The sequence below is a fragment of the Sminthopsis crassicaudata genome, chromosome 5 (assembly GCF_048593235.1).
Source record: "Sminthopsis crassicaudata isolate SCR6 chromosome 5, ASM4859323v1, whole genome shotgun sequence".
Lineage (NCBI taxonomy): Eukaryota > Metazoa > Chordata > Mammalia > Dasyuromorphia > Dasyuridae > Sminthopsis > Sminthopsis crassicaudata.
In genome coordinates this window covers 62309762-62327235 of record NC_133621.1, presented here as the reverse complement: position 1 = coordinate 62327235, position 17474 = coordinate 62309762, and the positions used below count along the sequence as shown (strand labels likewise).

The window sequence follows — 17474 nt, the reverse complement described above, 5'->3', positions numbered from 1 at the left end:
AATGATAGAGTCATAATTAAACTATATCCCATAACTTCAGATCATATTCATATTTATAATTATATTTAAGGGCCTAGCATGTATCTAGCCCTGAACTAGGTGTTAAAAATATCAAGACAAGGATGTCTACAATTCTTGTTCTCAAGTAATTTAGATTCTAATGGAAAGGCACCTCTTTGGATGTTTTTGAGAGAGAAAACACAGAAATGTCCTGATGCCCTAAAATCAAGCCAGATATCACCACCAGAACTCCAGATCAACACCAAGGAAGCTGCCAGAATCTTGTAAGGACCACCAGCAGCACAAACCACCTGAAGGTCGTCTATGAGCCTCAAGACAACATCAGCATAGTACTGAATAAACAGCCAGAACCTGTAAACTCAAGATAGGAAGCCTAAGACAGTGCCACTTATACTACAGGAACAGAGATAAAATTTAAAAGAAAGGGAAAAGGCCAAAAAAGGTGAGCAAAAACAAAACAAAAAGAATGAGACCATAAACAATTATTATGGTGACAGAGAAAATCAAGACACAAACTCAAAAGAAGACAACAATGTCAAAACACTTATGAGCAAAACACCCAGAGAAAAATGGGAAGTGGTCTCAAGAGCAGAAAGAACTTGTGAACAAGCTCAGAAAAAGAGCTTAAAAAGCATATAAGAGAGATAGAAGAAAAATTGGGGAAAGAAATGAGAGTGATGCAAGCAAATTATGAACGAAGAGTCAATAGCTTGGAAAAGAAAACAATTTCTCCAAAGATAAGATTAACCAATGGAAAAAATACAAGAATACACTAAGTAAAACTGAATAAAACAATTGACCAAATGAAAAAGAATGTATAAAAGCTAATTGAGGAAAGCAACCATTTAAAAGTTAGAACTGGGCAAATGGAAGCTATTGACTCTATGAGACATCAAGAATCACTCAGATTCAAAAGAATGAAAATGTAAAATACCTCATGGGAAAAACAAAAACAAAAACAAAAACAAAACATCTGACTGGGAAAATAGTTGTAGATAAATAATGCCAGAATCACTGGACCACTTGAAAGTCATAATCAATAGGAGGACCTGAACAGCATCTTTCAAGAAATTATCAAGAAAAACTACCTTGATATCTTGGAACCAGAAGGCAAAATAGGTATTGAAAAAATCCACTAATCACCTCAGAATTTAGCCGAATTTGAGAACTATTTGGTCAAGGAAAAAGTGCTGCAAATCATCAGGAAGAAACAATTCAAATACTAAGGAGCCATAATTAGGATTACATAGGACTTAAAATTTGCAACATCAAAAGATCAGACCATGATATTCTGGAAGCAAAGGGGTTAGAACTGCAACTAAGAATCATCTACTTGGTTATATAAGCATAATACATTAAGGAGAAAATGATCATTCAATGAAATAGGATTTTAAACTTTCATAAAAAGATCATAATTAAAACAAAAATTTTACCTCCAATATCAATTCTCAAGTGAAGCATAAACAAGTAAAAGGGGAAAAGAAAACATAAGACAGTAAATAGCGGTAAACTGTTTCCATCCTTATATAGGAAGATAGTACTTGTAATTCTTAAAAATTATACCCGTAAGGATAGCTAGAAGGAGTATTCTGAGACAGAATATATGTCTATGAAGTTAATTTTGAGGAAATGATATGAAAAATAATTCAGGGATGAAGAGGAGGAGTACACTAGGGACAGAAAGAAGGGAGAGGTAGAATGGGATAAATTATTTTACATGAAGAGACATAGCAGTCTTAGTAAAGTGTAGGGTAAAATGGGAGGGTAGGTTATGAGCATCATCTGAACTGCATGGGCAGATCGGGGGTACATAGAAGTAAAACATTAGTGAGGCGGGAAAGGATGAAAGTAGAGAGAGGACAAAAAAGAGGAAAAATAGGATGGAGGGAAATAGTTTGTAATCATAACTGTGAATGTGAATGGGATAAATTCTCTCATAAAACATAAATGGACAGCAGAGTGGATAAAAAAATCAGAATCCTACAGTATGTTGATTAAAAGAAACATTCTTGAAGTAAAGCAATACATGCAGAGTAAAGGTAAGGGGATAGAGCTGAATCTATTATCTTCAGTTGAAGTAAAAAAAAAAGCAGGGGTAGAAATCCTGATTTTAGCAAAAATAAAACTTTTTATCCTCATTTCTAAAATACATAGAGAATTACAACTTTATAAGAATTCAAGCCATTCTCCCAATTGATAAATGGTCAAAGGGTATCAACAATTTTCAGATGAATAAATTGAAAGCATTTCTAGTCATATGAAAAGGTGCTGATTCAATCATTCTGGAGACCAATTTGGAACTATGCCCAAAGGACTATCAAACTATACATATTCTTTAAGGAGAGAAAGGGACTTGCATATATAATCATCCTTAAAAAAACACTAGCCTGGGTGGCCAAGCCAAGATGGGTAGCCGAAAGAGGTAAGGATTTTGGTAGTGAACACGTGGGTCTTCTGACCAGGTGTTCACTCGGGAACCAACAAGTCAGGGCGTCAAGTCAGGGTATTATGTGAGTAGGTATAATAAAGGCTTTTAAGATTACATGTGGCTGTTCTTGAGCGTGCTACCGGTTATTAAGCTATAAATTCAAGAGATCATGGCCAGAAACCTTTGAAGGCCTCAGAGGAGTAAGGTAGAGTTGACACTGCAAAGTTCTTAGTTCGATTTGGGGTAAATCTTTTCATAGAAAAAGTTCTGTGAAAGAATATACAAGTCCCCATCTTTTTCCCGAACAGCATGGGCTCAGATTAACTGGAATTGCTCCAATGCAAATTCATAGAACTCGTTCTCCATTTTCCGGATGTCAGAGTGCAATGGTTTGTTTGGTGGGAAGCTTCTTCTCTATGGTTTTCCTAAAATGAGATTTCTTTCCTGTCTGATAGAGTTCTGTGGCCCCTCTGAAAAAACGGGGCAGGGCTGCCTCCAGTAGCATGATAAAGTCTTCGAGCTCTTCAGTGACTCCCACTGCTGCCCACATTCCAGCATTCTGAGCTGTGGCCACAGAAGAAGGAGATTTGAAGCCAGAGTTTTTCTGGAGCACAGTCTAAGCCTCCCTCAGCCACACATTCATCAAGAGTCTTTTTGTCTCCTTGTTTTCTTCTCTGTAAGCCTGGTCTGTAATCATCTCCAAATCATAGGAAATAATAGTAAGAAACCAGCCTTTCTATGGGATCTCTTATGACGTTAATGTAAATGGGCTTCTTTTTAACACCAAACTTTGCAAAATCCAAGTAAGATACATGTCCATGATAAAACCCTGGTTTCATTTCTTTCCAGGAAGTTATGTTCTTCACAAAGCGCACCTGATCTTACAGGGACATCACCGGATTATTTTTGGTGGTGTTAATGTGGAGGACGTGGTACTTATTCTTTGCACACAGGTCATAGGCAATGTTGGTAAATAAAGTGCTTGTGGTTTTAGGGACTCTTTTATAAATGATCACCATGTCTTCCTCCTCATCCAGAGCTGCATCTGACCAAGGACCATCCATCGTATGCCTCTGTTCGATTTGTGCATACTCTTTGATCCAGCAATGTTTCTTCTAGACTCATATCCCAAAGAGATCTTAAAGGAAGGAAAGGGACCCACATGTGCAAAAATATTTGTGGCAGCATTTTTTGTACTGCCAAGAAACTGAGTGGATACCCATCAGCTGGAGAATAGCTAAATAAAATATGGTATATGAATATTATGGAATGTTATTGTTCTATAAGAAATAACCAGCAGGATGATTTTAGAGAGGTTTGGAGAGACTTACATGAACTGATGCTAAGTGAAGTGAGTACTACCAAAAGATCATTGTACACAACAACAAGATTAAATGATGATCAATTCTGATGGACATGGCTCTTAACAATGAGATGTTTCAGGCCAGTTCTAATGGACTTGTGATGAAAAAAGCTATCTATACCCAAAGAGAGGATTGTGGAGACTAAGTATGGCTCATGACATAGTATTTTCACTATTTTTGTTTTTGTTTGCTTGCATTTTGTTTTCTTTCTCATTTTTTCCCTTTATGATCTGATTTTTCTTGTTTAGCATGATAATTGTGGAAATGTGTATAGAAGAATTGTACGTGTTTAACATGGATTACTTGCTATGTAGGGGAAGGGGTGGAGGAAAGGGAAGAAAACATTTGGAACAGAGGAACAGAAGGCTGAATATTGAGAATTATCTATGCATATGCTTTGAAAATAAAAAAGCTTTAATAATAAAAATAAATTTAATAATAAAATAAACTCTTTAAAAAGATATAAGGAAAGAAACTACATTTTGCTAAAAAATAGCATAGACAAAGAAGCAATATCAATATTAAATATGTACCACATGGTACTGTATCCAAATTCTTAAAGAAATTAAATGAGTTACATGAAGAAATAATAAAACTATATAAATGGGGGAACCTCAACTATCCTCTCTTAGAACTTGATAAATCAAATAAAAAATAATGAAAAAACTAAGGAGTTAAAAATTAGAAAAGTTAGATGATAGATAGACCTTTGGAAAAAACTGAATAGGAACAGAAAGGAATATAGCTTTTTCTCAGAAACACGGTGTACCCACACAAAAATCCACTATGAATTAGGACATAAAAACCTCAAAATAAAATGTAGAAAGGCAGAAATATTAATTGTATTATTTTTGGATAATAATGTGATAAAAATAACATTCAACAAAGGTTAGTGGGAAGGTAGATTAAAATTAATTGGAAATTAAACAATGCATTTCTAAAGATTAATTTTTCAAAGAAAAATAATAGAAAAATCAACAATTCCATTAAAGAATATGATAAAAATAAGAGAACATACCAAAATTTATAGAATGTAGTTAAACCAATACTTTGAGGAAAATTTATTTCTCTAAATTTCTACATCAACAAAATAGAGAAAGAAGATTAATATATTGGGCAGGAAAACAAGAACAAATTGGAAGTCCTGAAAAGCCAAAATGAGATTAATAAGAATGAAAGTAAAACAACATGAAGAATCCACCAAAACAAAACTATTTAGCTAATAAATAAATCTATGAGCTGTTTTTTTTTTAACTAAAAAACAATAAAATGGATAAACTCTTGTTTAATTTGATTTAAAAATGAAGAAAACCAAATTTCCAGAATCAAAAATGAAAAGTATAAAATCACCACTTATGAAGAGTATATTAAAGCAATCATTCATAAGTATTTTACCCAATTATATGCTAACAGGCCTGATAATCTGAGTGAAATTGATAAATATTTCCAAAAATGTAAATTATTCAGATGAACAAATCAGAAAAGAGAATACCTAAATAACCTCATCTGAGATAGAGAAATGCAACAAAATATTATTGAACTCCCTAAGAAAAAATCTTCAGGGCCAAATGGGTTCACAAATGAACTCTACTGAAACATTTAAAGAACAATTAATTCCAATATTATATAAATTATTTGGGGGGGAAATAGATGAAGGAGTTCCATCAAACTTCTTTTATGACAAAAATGTGGTGCTGTTAACTAAATCAGAAAAAGCCCAAAGAAAGAAAATTTCACCCCCCAATGAATATTGCAAAAATTTTAAATAAAGCATTAGCAAATAGATGATGGCAGTTTATCCCAAAGATAATACACTATGATCAGATGAGATCTATACCAGAAATGCAAATCTGGTTCAATATTAGAACTATTAGCATAATTGACCATAACAACAAGAAAACGTAAATCATATGATTATCTCAGTAGATGCAGAAAAAATTTTGAAAACAAACAAACAAAAAAAACACACATTCCTTTTAGAAACATTAGAGAGGGGACAGAGCCAAAATGGCAGAGAAGACACAGGCTTCTTTCTGAGCTCTCCTTCTATCCTTACACTAATTACAAAATTTAGCCTCTCAAATAGTGCTTGCCTGGTAGAATCCACGAATATCGGGAATGCAGCAAATTACCAACAGAAGATAATTTCAAAGATTGCCAAAAAAGGTCTGTTTTGATTGGGTGCGGGCAATGGAGGAGGATAGGTGCAGGCAGGGAGGCAGAGCTTGGAGGCTAGTGCTCACTGAGCCAACCAGGGGCAGGGGGTGGTCTCCATGGGGAGGAGAATCTACAGGGAGGACTCTACCACAGTATTGGCTACTCTGACCTGGTTGCAAGCTAGTAGATCAGCAAAGAAGTTATAAAATATCCAACAAAAACACAAAAGGTAAAAGATGTACTTCAAAGTGCCTCCTCATAAGAACTGGCCACACCCACCCAGCACTGGGAGTGACTCAGGTCATTTCCAGCACAGCCCTCCCACCTTCTGGATGTCTATAGAGGAAGCTTAGTACTCCTGTGCCCTAAAAGCAGATCCCGATTTTTTTTTTTAATGAGTAAAAGGGCATAGCAAGCTCTAACTATAGAAAGCTTCTATAATAAAAGAGAAAAACAGTTTTCAAACCCTGAGGAGACTAAAAGCAGATTTTCTCCAGAGGAAGCCCCAGAGGGTGATATAGCATGATCCCCAACACACAAGACTCTCCTAGAAGAAATTAAAAAGGATCTTAAAAGAGAACTAGAAGAAAATTGGGGAAAAGAAAGGAAAACTTTGTAAGGTTTGGAAAAGGAATATAACTCATTAAAAGATAGATTGGAAAAAGAAAACAACTCCCTAAAATGTCAAATGGAAAAAGCAAAGAATAGAATCTCTGAATTGCAAAAAGAAAATAACTCCTTAAAAAAATTTGTGAAATGGAAAAAAATTCCATAGAACAGAACAATTCATTTAAAAACTCAATTGGACAAATACAAAAAGAATTTTAAAAAAAAGTAAATGAAGAAAATAATTCATTAAAAATCAAACTGAACAAATGGAAATGAATGACTCAATGAGAAATCAAGAATCAGTCAAGCAAAACCAAAAAATGAAAAATAAACAACAACATAGAAACAAATATTAAATACATACTTGGGAAAAAAAAAACAGACCTGGAAAATTAGATCTGGGAGAGATAATCTAAGGATTATTTGAATTCCTGAAAATCATGATGAAAAAAAGAGCCCAGACCCCAAAATTAAAACTCCAAGGAATATTGTGGCTAAATTTCATAACTATCAGGCCAAGGAAAAATATGTTATAAGCAGCCAGAAAAAAAAAACAATTCAAATATGGAGGAGCCACAATAAGGATTACTCATGATCTAGCAGCTTGCACATTAAAGGATCAAAGGGCCTGGAATCTGTTATTTCAAAAGACAAAGGAACTTGGAAAGCAGCCAAAAATAAACTACCCCACTAAACTGAGCATTTTCTTCCAGGGAAGAAGATGGCCATTCAATGAAATAGGTTGAATTCCATTTATTTTTGATGAAAAAACCAGAGCTAAACAAAAAAATCTTATCTCCCAATATAGGACTCAACAGAAGCATAAAAAGATAAAAAGAACTCTTGAGAACTGTATTTCTGTGATGGGTTTACATAGAGAGTGCATGTATAATTTGATTTTACTGTTATAAAAAAGGAACTAGAGGTGAAAAGTGGATTGTTCTAGTAAAAGGGAAAAGTGGAGGTAAAAAGAGGGCAAGGAAACCTGTTGTATCTGAGGGAAAGATGGGAGGGAGATGAACATTGTGTGAACCTTACTCTTATCAAACTTGGCTAAAAGAAAAAAATATTAGACATATTTGGTTTACAGAGAAACTTCTCTCACCTTATTGAAAAGTGGAAGGAAAAAGAGAAAAGGGAAGGGGTAGGATACATAGAAGCAAATATAGAAATAGTAGGGGAAAGGTATAAGAAAATGTGAGGGCCTCTAAGGAGGAGGGATTCTAAAAGGGAAAGGCTGCTTGAAGCAAGTGGTTCCCATAAGTTAAATACTGGGGAAGGGAGTAAGGGGGAAAGGAAAGAGAAAAGCATAACCTGGGGATAATAAAATGGCAAGAAATACAGAATTAGTAGTTTTAACCATAAATGTGAATGAGGTGAACTCTCCCATAACACATAAGTGGATAGCATACTGGATTAAAAGCAAGAATCCTACAATATGGTGTTTACATGAAACACATTTAAAGCAGGGTGATACATACAGAGTAAAGGTAAAAGGCTAGAGCAGAATCTATCATGCTTCAGGTGAAAAAAAAAACAGGGGTATTCATCCTGATCTCAGATCAAGCAAAAGCAAAAATTGATTTAATTAAAAGAGATAAGGAGGGAAACTATAACTTACTAAAGGATATCATAGGTAAGGAAACAATATCGGTGCTATACATAATATGCACCAAGTGGTATAACATCTAAATTCCTTAAGAAGTTAAGAGATTTGCAAGACTATAATGGTGGGAAATCTCAACCTTGTACTCTCAGAAGTAGGTAAACCAAACCACAAAATAAATAAGAAAGAAGTTAAAGAAGTAAACAGATTACTAGAAAAACTTAGGTATGATAGATTTTTGGAGAAAACTGAATGGAGACAGAAAGGAGTACACTTTCTTTTCAGTAGTTCATAGAACTTATACAAAAATTGACCATATATTAGGACATAAAGACCTCAAAATCAATTGCAGGAAGGCAGAAATAATAAATGCATTCTTTTCAGATCATGATGCAATAAAACTACATTCCATAAAAATCCAGGGAAAAATAGAACAAAAAGTAATTGGAAACTAAATAATTTCATCCTAAAGAATAATGGGTGAAACAGCAAATCATAGATACAATTAATTATATAGTATTGGGGTCAATTGTTCTTTAAATGTTTTGGGAGAATTGACATGTAAATTCATATGGTCCTGGGGATTTTTTCTTAGGTAGTTATAGCTTTTTCTATTTCTTTTTTTGAAATAGGACTATTTAAGCAATTTACTTCCTCCTCTGTTAATATGGGCAACCTATATTTTTGTAGGTAGTCATCCATTTCACTTAGGTTATTAAATTTATTGGCATAAATTTGGGCAAAGTAACTACCTTGATAAACTATTGCTCTAATTTCCTCTTCATTAGTGGAAAGTTCTCCCTTTTCATTTTTAAAACTAACAATTTGATTTTCCTCTTTTCTTTTTCTAATCAAATTTATCAAAGATCTATCTACTTTGTTGGGGTTTTTTTATCCTGTAAAACCAACTCTTAGTTTTATTTATTAATTCAATAGTTTTTTTTTTACTTTTAATTTTATTAATCTTTCCTTTGATTTTTAGAATTTCAAGTTTAATACTTGATTGGGGTTTTTTAATTTGCTCTTTTTCTAGCTTTTTTAGTTGCAAGCCCAATTCATTGATCGTATCTTTCTCTATTTTATGCAAGTAAGCATCTAGAGACATAAAATTTCCCCTTATTACCACTTTGGCTGCATCCCACAAAATTTGGCATGTTGTCTCCTCCTTGTCATTCCTTTTATGACACATATCAATAACCAAATTACCAAAAAACATAAGATCATCTCAATAGACACAGAAAAAGCATTTGATAAAATCCAAAACCCATTCCTATTAAAAACAATAGAGATTATAGGAATAAATGGACTTTTCCTTATAATAGTCAGTAGCATGTATTTAAAACCATCAGTGAGGATCATATGTAATGAGGATAAACTGGAACCATTCCCAATAAGATCAGGTAGGTTGTCTATTATTACCATTACTATTCAATATTGTATTAGAAATGCTAGCTTTGGCAATAAGAGATGAAAAAGCGATTAAAGGAATGAGAGTAGGTAATGAGGAAACCAAATGATCACTCTTTGCAGATGATATGATAGTATACTTAGAGAACCCCAGAGAATCTATTAAAAAGCTATTAGAAATAAGCCACAACTTTATCAAAGTTGCAGGATACAAAATAAATCCACATAAATCATCAACTTTTATACATCACTAACAAAATCCAACAGCAAGAGATACAAAAAGAAATTTCATTTAAAATAACTGCTGATAGTATAAAATATTTGGGAATCTATCTTCCAAGGGAAAGTTAGGAACTATATGAACAAAACTACAAAACACTTTTCACACAAATAAAGTCAGATCTAAACAATTAGAAAAAATATTAAATACTTTTGGATAGGTTGAGCGAATATAATAAAGATGACAATACTATTTAAACTAATCTATTTATTTAGTGCTATACCAATCAAACTCCCAAGAAATTATTTTATTGACCTAGAAAAAATTTTAAAAAATTCATCTGAAAGAACAAAAGGTCAATAATTTCAAGAGAACTAATGAAAAAAATATCAAATGAAGGCGACCTAGGTGTATCAGATCTAAAACTATATTATATTGCAGCAGTCATCCAAACCATTTGGTACTGATTAAGAAATAAACTAGTTGATCAGTGGAATAGGTGACAAAATAGTCAATAACTATAGCAATCTAGTGTTTGACAAACCCAAAGACCCACCTTTTTAGGATAAGCTTTTTGGGATTTAACAACTGCTGGGAAAATTGGAAACTAGTATGGCAGAAAGTAGGCAATGACCCACATCTAATACCAGATACCAAGATAAGGTCAAAATGGGTTCATGATCTAGACACAAAGAATGAGATTATAAATAAATCAGAAGAACATAGGATAGTTTACCTCTCAGACCTGTGGAAGAAGGAATTTGTGATCAAAGAAGAACTAGATATCATTAATGATCACAAAATAGAAGATTTTGATTATATTAAGTTAATAATAAAATGTTTTGTACAAACAAAAGTAACCCAGACAAAATTAGAAGGGAAGCAATAAACTGGGAAAACATTTTTAGATTCAAAGATTCTGATAAAAACCTCATTTCCCTTTATATATAGAGAGAATTAACTCAAATTTATAAGAAATCAAGCCATTCTCTAATTGATAGATGGTCAAAGGATATGAACAATTTTCAGATGAACAAATTGAAACTATTTCTAGTCATATAAAAAGGCACTCCAAATCATTATTGATCAGAGAAATGTAAATTAAGACAATTCTGAGATAACACTACACACCTCTCAGATTGGCTAAGATGACAGGAAAATATTATGATGAATGTTGGAGAGGATGTCGGAAAACTGGGACACTGATACATTGTTGGTGGAATTGTGAATGCATCCAACCATTCTGGATAGCAATTTGGAACTATGCTCAAAAAGTTATCAAATTGTGCAAACCCTTTTATACAGCAGCGTTACTACTGGACTTATATCTCAAAGAAATCTTAAAGAAGGGAAAGGGACCCACATGTGCAAAAATGTTTGTGGCAGTCCTGTTTGTAGTGGCTAGAAACTGGAAATTGAGTGAATGGTTATCAATTGGAGAATGGCTGAATACATTGTGGTATATGAATGTTATGGAATATTATTGTTCTGTAAGAAATGACCAGGATGATGATTACATGAATTGATGCTAAGTGAAATGAGCAGAACCAGGAGATCATTGTACATGGCAACAACAAGATTATACGATGATCAACTCTGATGGATGTAGCGTTCTTCAACAATGAGATGATTCAAACAAGTTCCAATTGTTCAATAATGAAGAGAATCAGCTACACCCAGAGAGAGAACTATGGGAAACGAGTGTGCATTTAGTATTTCCACTCTTTCTGTTATTATTTGCTTGTATTTTTGTTTTCCTTCTCAGGTTTTTTTTCTTTCTTTGTAGATCTAATTTTTCTTGTGTAGCAAGATAACTGTATAAATAAATATATATATATATATATATATATATATATATATATATATATATATATATATATATATACATATATTGGATTTAACATATACTTTAACATATTTAACATGTATTGTACTACCTGTCATCTAGGGGTGGGAGTGAGGGGAATGAGGGGATAAATTGGTACCCAAGGTTTTGCAAGGGTCAATGTTGAAAAATTACCCATGCATATGTTTTGTAAATAAAAAGCTATAATAAAAAAATAAAAATAAAAACACTAGAGAACATAGTAATAAATTAAGTTTTCCTTAAAAGGACTAGTATCTATCTACAACCATCAGCAAACATTATATATAATGTGGATAAGCCAGAAGCTTTCTCAGTAGCATCAAGGGTCAAGTAAGGAGACCTATCATCACCTCTATTATTTAATATAGTACTAGAAATGTTAGTTATAGCAATAAAAGAAGAAAAATAAATCAAAGAAATTAAAACAGATAATGAGGAAACAAAACTTTTTACTTATGAAAACCCAGAGAATCAACTAAAATTGAAATAATTAACAACTGAGCAAAGTGTTGGGAATATCAAAACCCCACAAAAATCATCAGCATTTCTTTATATGACCAACAGACTACAACAGGAAGATATAGAAAGAGAAATTCACTTTAAAAAAAAACTATGAACAATATAAAGTACTTGGATGTTTAGCTGCCAAAAGAAACCCAGGACCTATATGAACACAATTACAAAACACTTTTCATACAAATAGTCAGATCTAAATAATTGGAAAATAATGATTATTCATGGGTAGGCCAAGACAATATAATAAAAATGACAATTATTCCTAAGCTAATTTACTTATTCAGTGTCATATCAATCTACCAAAAATTATTTTATAAAACTAGAAAAAAACCACAACCTAATTCATAGAGGATCAAAAGGTCAAAAAGGTAAAGGGATTAGTGAAAAATAAGTAAAAAGAAAGGTGGCCTAACAATACAGATCTCAAACTATTCTATAAAGACATAATAATCTTTAGTACTGGCTAAAAATGGAGTGGCAAATAATTGGAAAAGAATAGGTAGAGAAAACAAGATAGTCAATGACCACGGTAATCTAGTGTTTGATAAATCCTTAGTCTTCAAGATAAAAAACTCACCATTTAACAAAACTCGTGGAAAAACTGGAAAACAATAGGATACAAATTAAGTATAGGCCAACATCTCACAATGTATACCAAGATAAGGTCGAAATGGATGTATAATTTAGACATAAAGAGTGATGCCATAGGCAAATTAGAAAAGCAAGGAATAGTCTACCTGTCAAATCTATGAGGAGGAAAAATTTTATGACCAAGAAAGAGATAGAACCTATGAAATGTGAAATAAAAAGCTTGAATATATTAAAATGAAAAGCTTTTGTTCAAACAAAACCAACACAACAAAGATTCAAAGGAAAGCTGAAAGATTGGAAACAATTTTACTAAGTGTTTCTCTTAAAGACCTCATTTCTTAAATATATACAGAGAAATGAGTCAAATTTATAAGAATACAAATCATTCTCCAAGTGCTAAATTGTCAAAGCATCATACAGTCATTTTTCAGATGAAGAAATTAAAGCTTTCTATATTCATATGAAAAAAATGCTCTGATTCACTATTGATTAGAGAAATGCAGATTAAAACAACTTTGAGGTATCACCTCACATTAATATAGCTAATAAAGCTAATATAACAAAAAAGTAAAATGATAAATGTTGGAGAAAATGTTGGAAAATTGGAATACTAATGTACTGCTGGTAGAGTTGTGGCCTGATCAAACCATTCCAGAGAATAACTTGGAACTACACCCAAAGAGTAAACTCTATCTATAGTCCAGCAATACTACTACTACCACTACTAGGGTTGTATCCAAAGAGATCATAAAAAAGGGAACAAAACCAACAGAAATAAGATTAAAGAATAAAGATTAAAGATTAAAAAGGAATTACAAAACTGGGGAAACATTTTTACAGCCAGTGTTGCTGATAAAGAAAATTTCTAAATTACATGATTAATTTCTAAATATATATAAACTGTATCAAATTACTAAAATATATAAAGAACTATATCAAATTTATAAGAATACAAGTCATTCCCCAATTCATAAATGGTCAAATGATATGAACAGTTTTCAGATGATGAAATTAAAGCCATCTATAATGCCCTATTTATTAAAGAAAGGCAGATTAAAATAATTTTGAGGCACTACCTCACACTTCTTAGATTAGCTAAAATAACAGGAAAAAATAATGATAAATATTGGAGCGGATGTGGGAAAACTAGGACAGAAATGTATTGTTGGTGGAGTTGTGAGCTGATCCAACCATTCTGGAGAGCACTTTGGAATTATAATCAAAGGGCTACCAAACTCTGTATACTCTTTTCCTAGCAATGCCACTACTGGGTCTGTATCCTGATGACATCATAAAGGAGGGAAAAGGACCCACATGAGCAAAAGTATTTGTAGCAGCTCTTTTTGTGGTAGCAAAGCAAAGCATTGAGATGCCCATCAATTGGGGAATGGCTGAATAAGTTGTAGTTTGTGGAAGTACTGGATTATTATTAGTTCTATAAAAATTGATGAACAAGCTGATTTTAGAAAAGCCTGGAAAGGTCTGCACAACCTCATGCTGAGCAAAACAAGCAGAACCAGGAACACATTATGCACAGTCACAGCAAAATTGTTTGATGATCAATTATGAAAGACTTGATTCTTCTCAGTGGTTCAGTGATCCAATGCAATCCCAATAAATTTTGAATAGAAAATACCATCTGCATCCAGAAAGAGAATTATGGAGATTAAACATAAATCAACACATGCTATGTTCACTTCTTTTTTGCTTTTTTTCCCCTCTCTTTTGGTTTTCCCTTTTGTTCTGGTTTTTCTCTCCCAGCATGATTTATAAAGAAATGTGTATTTTAAAAGTTAGTATACATGCATAACCAGAAAAAATAAAACAATAAAAATTAAAAAAAAAACAAATATGAAAGCAAGATGATCTCTGCCTTTGAGTAAGTTAGTTTCCAATGGAACAGGGGGATGGAGATATCACATATAAGAGAGATGTATCCAGACAAGGGCATTTTATTTTGAGAAGTCACCCAAGTTATAAACAGAGCCAGAAAGAGGTATGTTGAAAAGACCTTTTCAGAAACAATAGAAATATCATTTTGTTGATTTCCCAGAGTAATAACAATAGCCAGCATTTATATAGCTATTTAAAGTTTGCAAAGAGCTTTTCATAAATAAATATTTTTCAGAAGTGAAAAGTAGGGTTGAAGGAAGATGGGGAATAAGTGACAACGATAAAGGCAGTAAAATGATATGTAAAGTATCTGTCTTGGGACAGATAACTATAATGGACCATGTATTTGTGTCCTATAAGACTCATAGAATACCAATATACCAATCAATATCCCCAAGGTATTAATTCCAAAGATCAGTAGATTAGGTTACTTTGAGCAAGATCTAGGAGATCCACTGATATTTAGAATGCTAATAATCTAGTAAGAAAAGGAAAATTCAAACACAACTCAGAAGATTGTGGAATGTGATTAATACTATGAGAGATGGTTATGGAATAACAATGAGGTAGATTATGTGTCTAGCAAAATATCTACCATACATAGATACATCTAGCTGCCATATACATACACTGAATCTGCCAAGAGAGTGACAATCCAGGACAATTCAACTAACTTTTATAAAATATTTCAAGTATATAAGAAATTGTGCTAGATTCTGAGAATGAAAAGACAATCAAAACAGCAACAACAACAAAAAACAGTTTCTGTCATCAGACTTTAGATTCTATTCCGTCTCATCTCTCTGGCTCTGTCTCTGTCTGTCTGTCTGTCTGTCTCTATTTCTGTGGCTTTCTCTGTTGCTCTCTCTCTCTCTCTCTCTCTCTCTCTCTCTCTCTCTGTCTTTGTCTGTCTGTCTTTGTCTCTCTGTCTGTCTCTCTGTCTCTATCTATGTCTCATTCTCTCTATGAATATAGGAAAAAGGTAAAGCACTGACCACAAAAGGGATTAGGAAAGATATCCCATATCAAAGTGGCACTTACCTTGAGCTATTGTAGAGCAACTGTATTAGAAACAGAAGAGAGGAGGAGCTGGTTTTCAGGCATTAGAGGTAGCCTGTACAAAAGTATAGAGAACAGCCTTTTGAATTCAGGTTACAGCAAATAAATCTGGCTGGTTAGAATTGTAGCCTACACTACACTAAAAATACAGATCTGAGGTCTTTATGTCTTGTCAGGGAAAAATCAAATCTATTGAGCAGAATTGCTGGGAGGCTGGCTAATTTTCTCTCTGCTAGGGAAGTTATAGAAGACAGCATTTAGATTTTAGAATGCATTTGTATAATTTCAATTTTTTATAATATAAACTAAACTAAAACGTTTGGGAAATCCTATGTATCGCCATTATGAGTCACTATCAATTAATGTCCTTAGATATACTCTTTTAAAGAACAATCATTATCTGTGGCTTCCATTGTCATAAAATACTATAAATTATCTGATAGCTTTCAATGGCATTTAAGACTGCCACAGGAACAAAAAAAGAATCATCAAAGAACACAAAAGGAATATGCATGAAACCTCTTCATGATGTTTCCCATTTTGTTCAGATTCTATCTGATCACTGCCCAGATAACCAGAGGCCAGAACCCTACCAAAGTGAAGCCTGGGAGAAGGACAGCCTCTAAAGGCCTGATTACCCAGATGGAACAGAGAAATCTGTTACTATTCCTCCAAATATCAACACTGCATAATTAGCAGCTGCTAAAATAATAGAAGTCAATTGAAGAAAAACATGGTCTGCCTGACATTCATTTATCAAATATCTTATGTTTCCCAACACTGCTTTCCACACTTGCTAAAAATCCTTCAGTGGGGCATTTCGGCATGCCCTCTCTGGGCACTGACCAGAAGGATATTGATAGATTTTTTTTTCCTAAAAGATTTAATGAGAGCTATTAATTCTGTCCATCAAGGAAAATGGATGTGTGTATGAAAAAAAATTCAGTTTCTATGCACATACATGTATATACACACATATATGCACAATTGTGAATATATATATGTATGTATGTATATTTGTCAAAAGCAAGCTTTAAATAGTCTGCCACCATCTAAGATATCTGCAGCTCGTCTCCCCAGGAGAGAGCAAAACCTCCCATTTATCTAAATTATCTCAGTAATATGACAGAGTGATTGCTCACTAATGGTCAGTAACAGTTTTCTTTGTCATTTTCCTAGTCATTACCTCCCCAGAATGAACTCCAGAATAAACTGCTCTCAATCCGTGACTGGAATACGAAATGCCTTCCTCCAATATGTGTGTACTTGGCTACTGCATTTCCGACATTTTCATTTTGTGGAGAATAATGCCCTGCCATTAGGAAGCCTGATGAACGCCAAAATATTTTACATGAAAATGGGTCCAATGCTTGTGATTTGTTTTCCATGATTGTGTCTCCTGTTTTTCACCTGCTGTATCATGTGTGCTATTGGGGGCAGGGGGTGGGGGTATTCTGACAGCGTCCATTGGAGGGTCGCGGGATCTGGAGAGAAACTAGAAAGCACATCTATGTTTTCAGATTCTGGGTCTCTTTTGCAGGTTTTCTGAAGGCTCTGCTTTTTAATTTAGATATTTCTGTCTGTCTGCTTTTGAGACTAATAAATGATTGTAAAGTAAACCCAAAGCATGGATCCTCCCGATCTCCTATGGGTGTGAGACAGACCTCTAGGGAGGTTTTGCTGCATTTCCTCCCGTCAGTGCTCAGTGGCACTGACCCTGCTTTTGTATTTTACTA

General features: G+C 33.4%; 1 pseudogene; it reads right to left on the bottom strand.

Moving 5' to 3' along the window:
* Nucleotides 1-2677: 2677 nt before the first annotated feature.
* LOC141543854 (heparan sulfate 2-O-sulfotransferase 1-like) overlaps nucleotides 2678-17474 on the bottom strand; it is a 65743-nt pseudogene continuing 50946 nt past the window's right edge.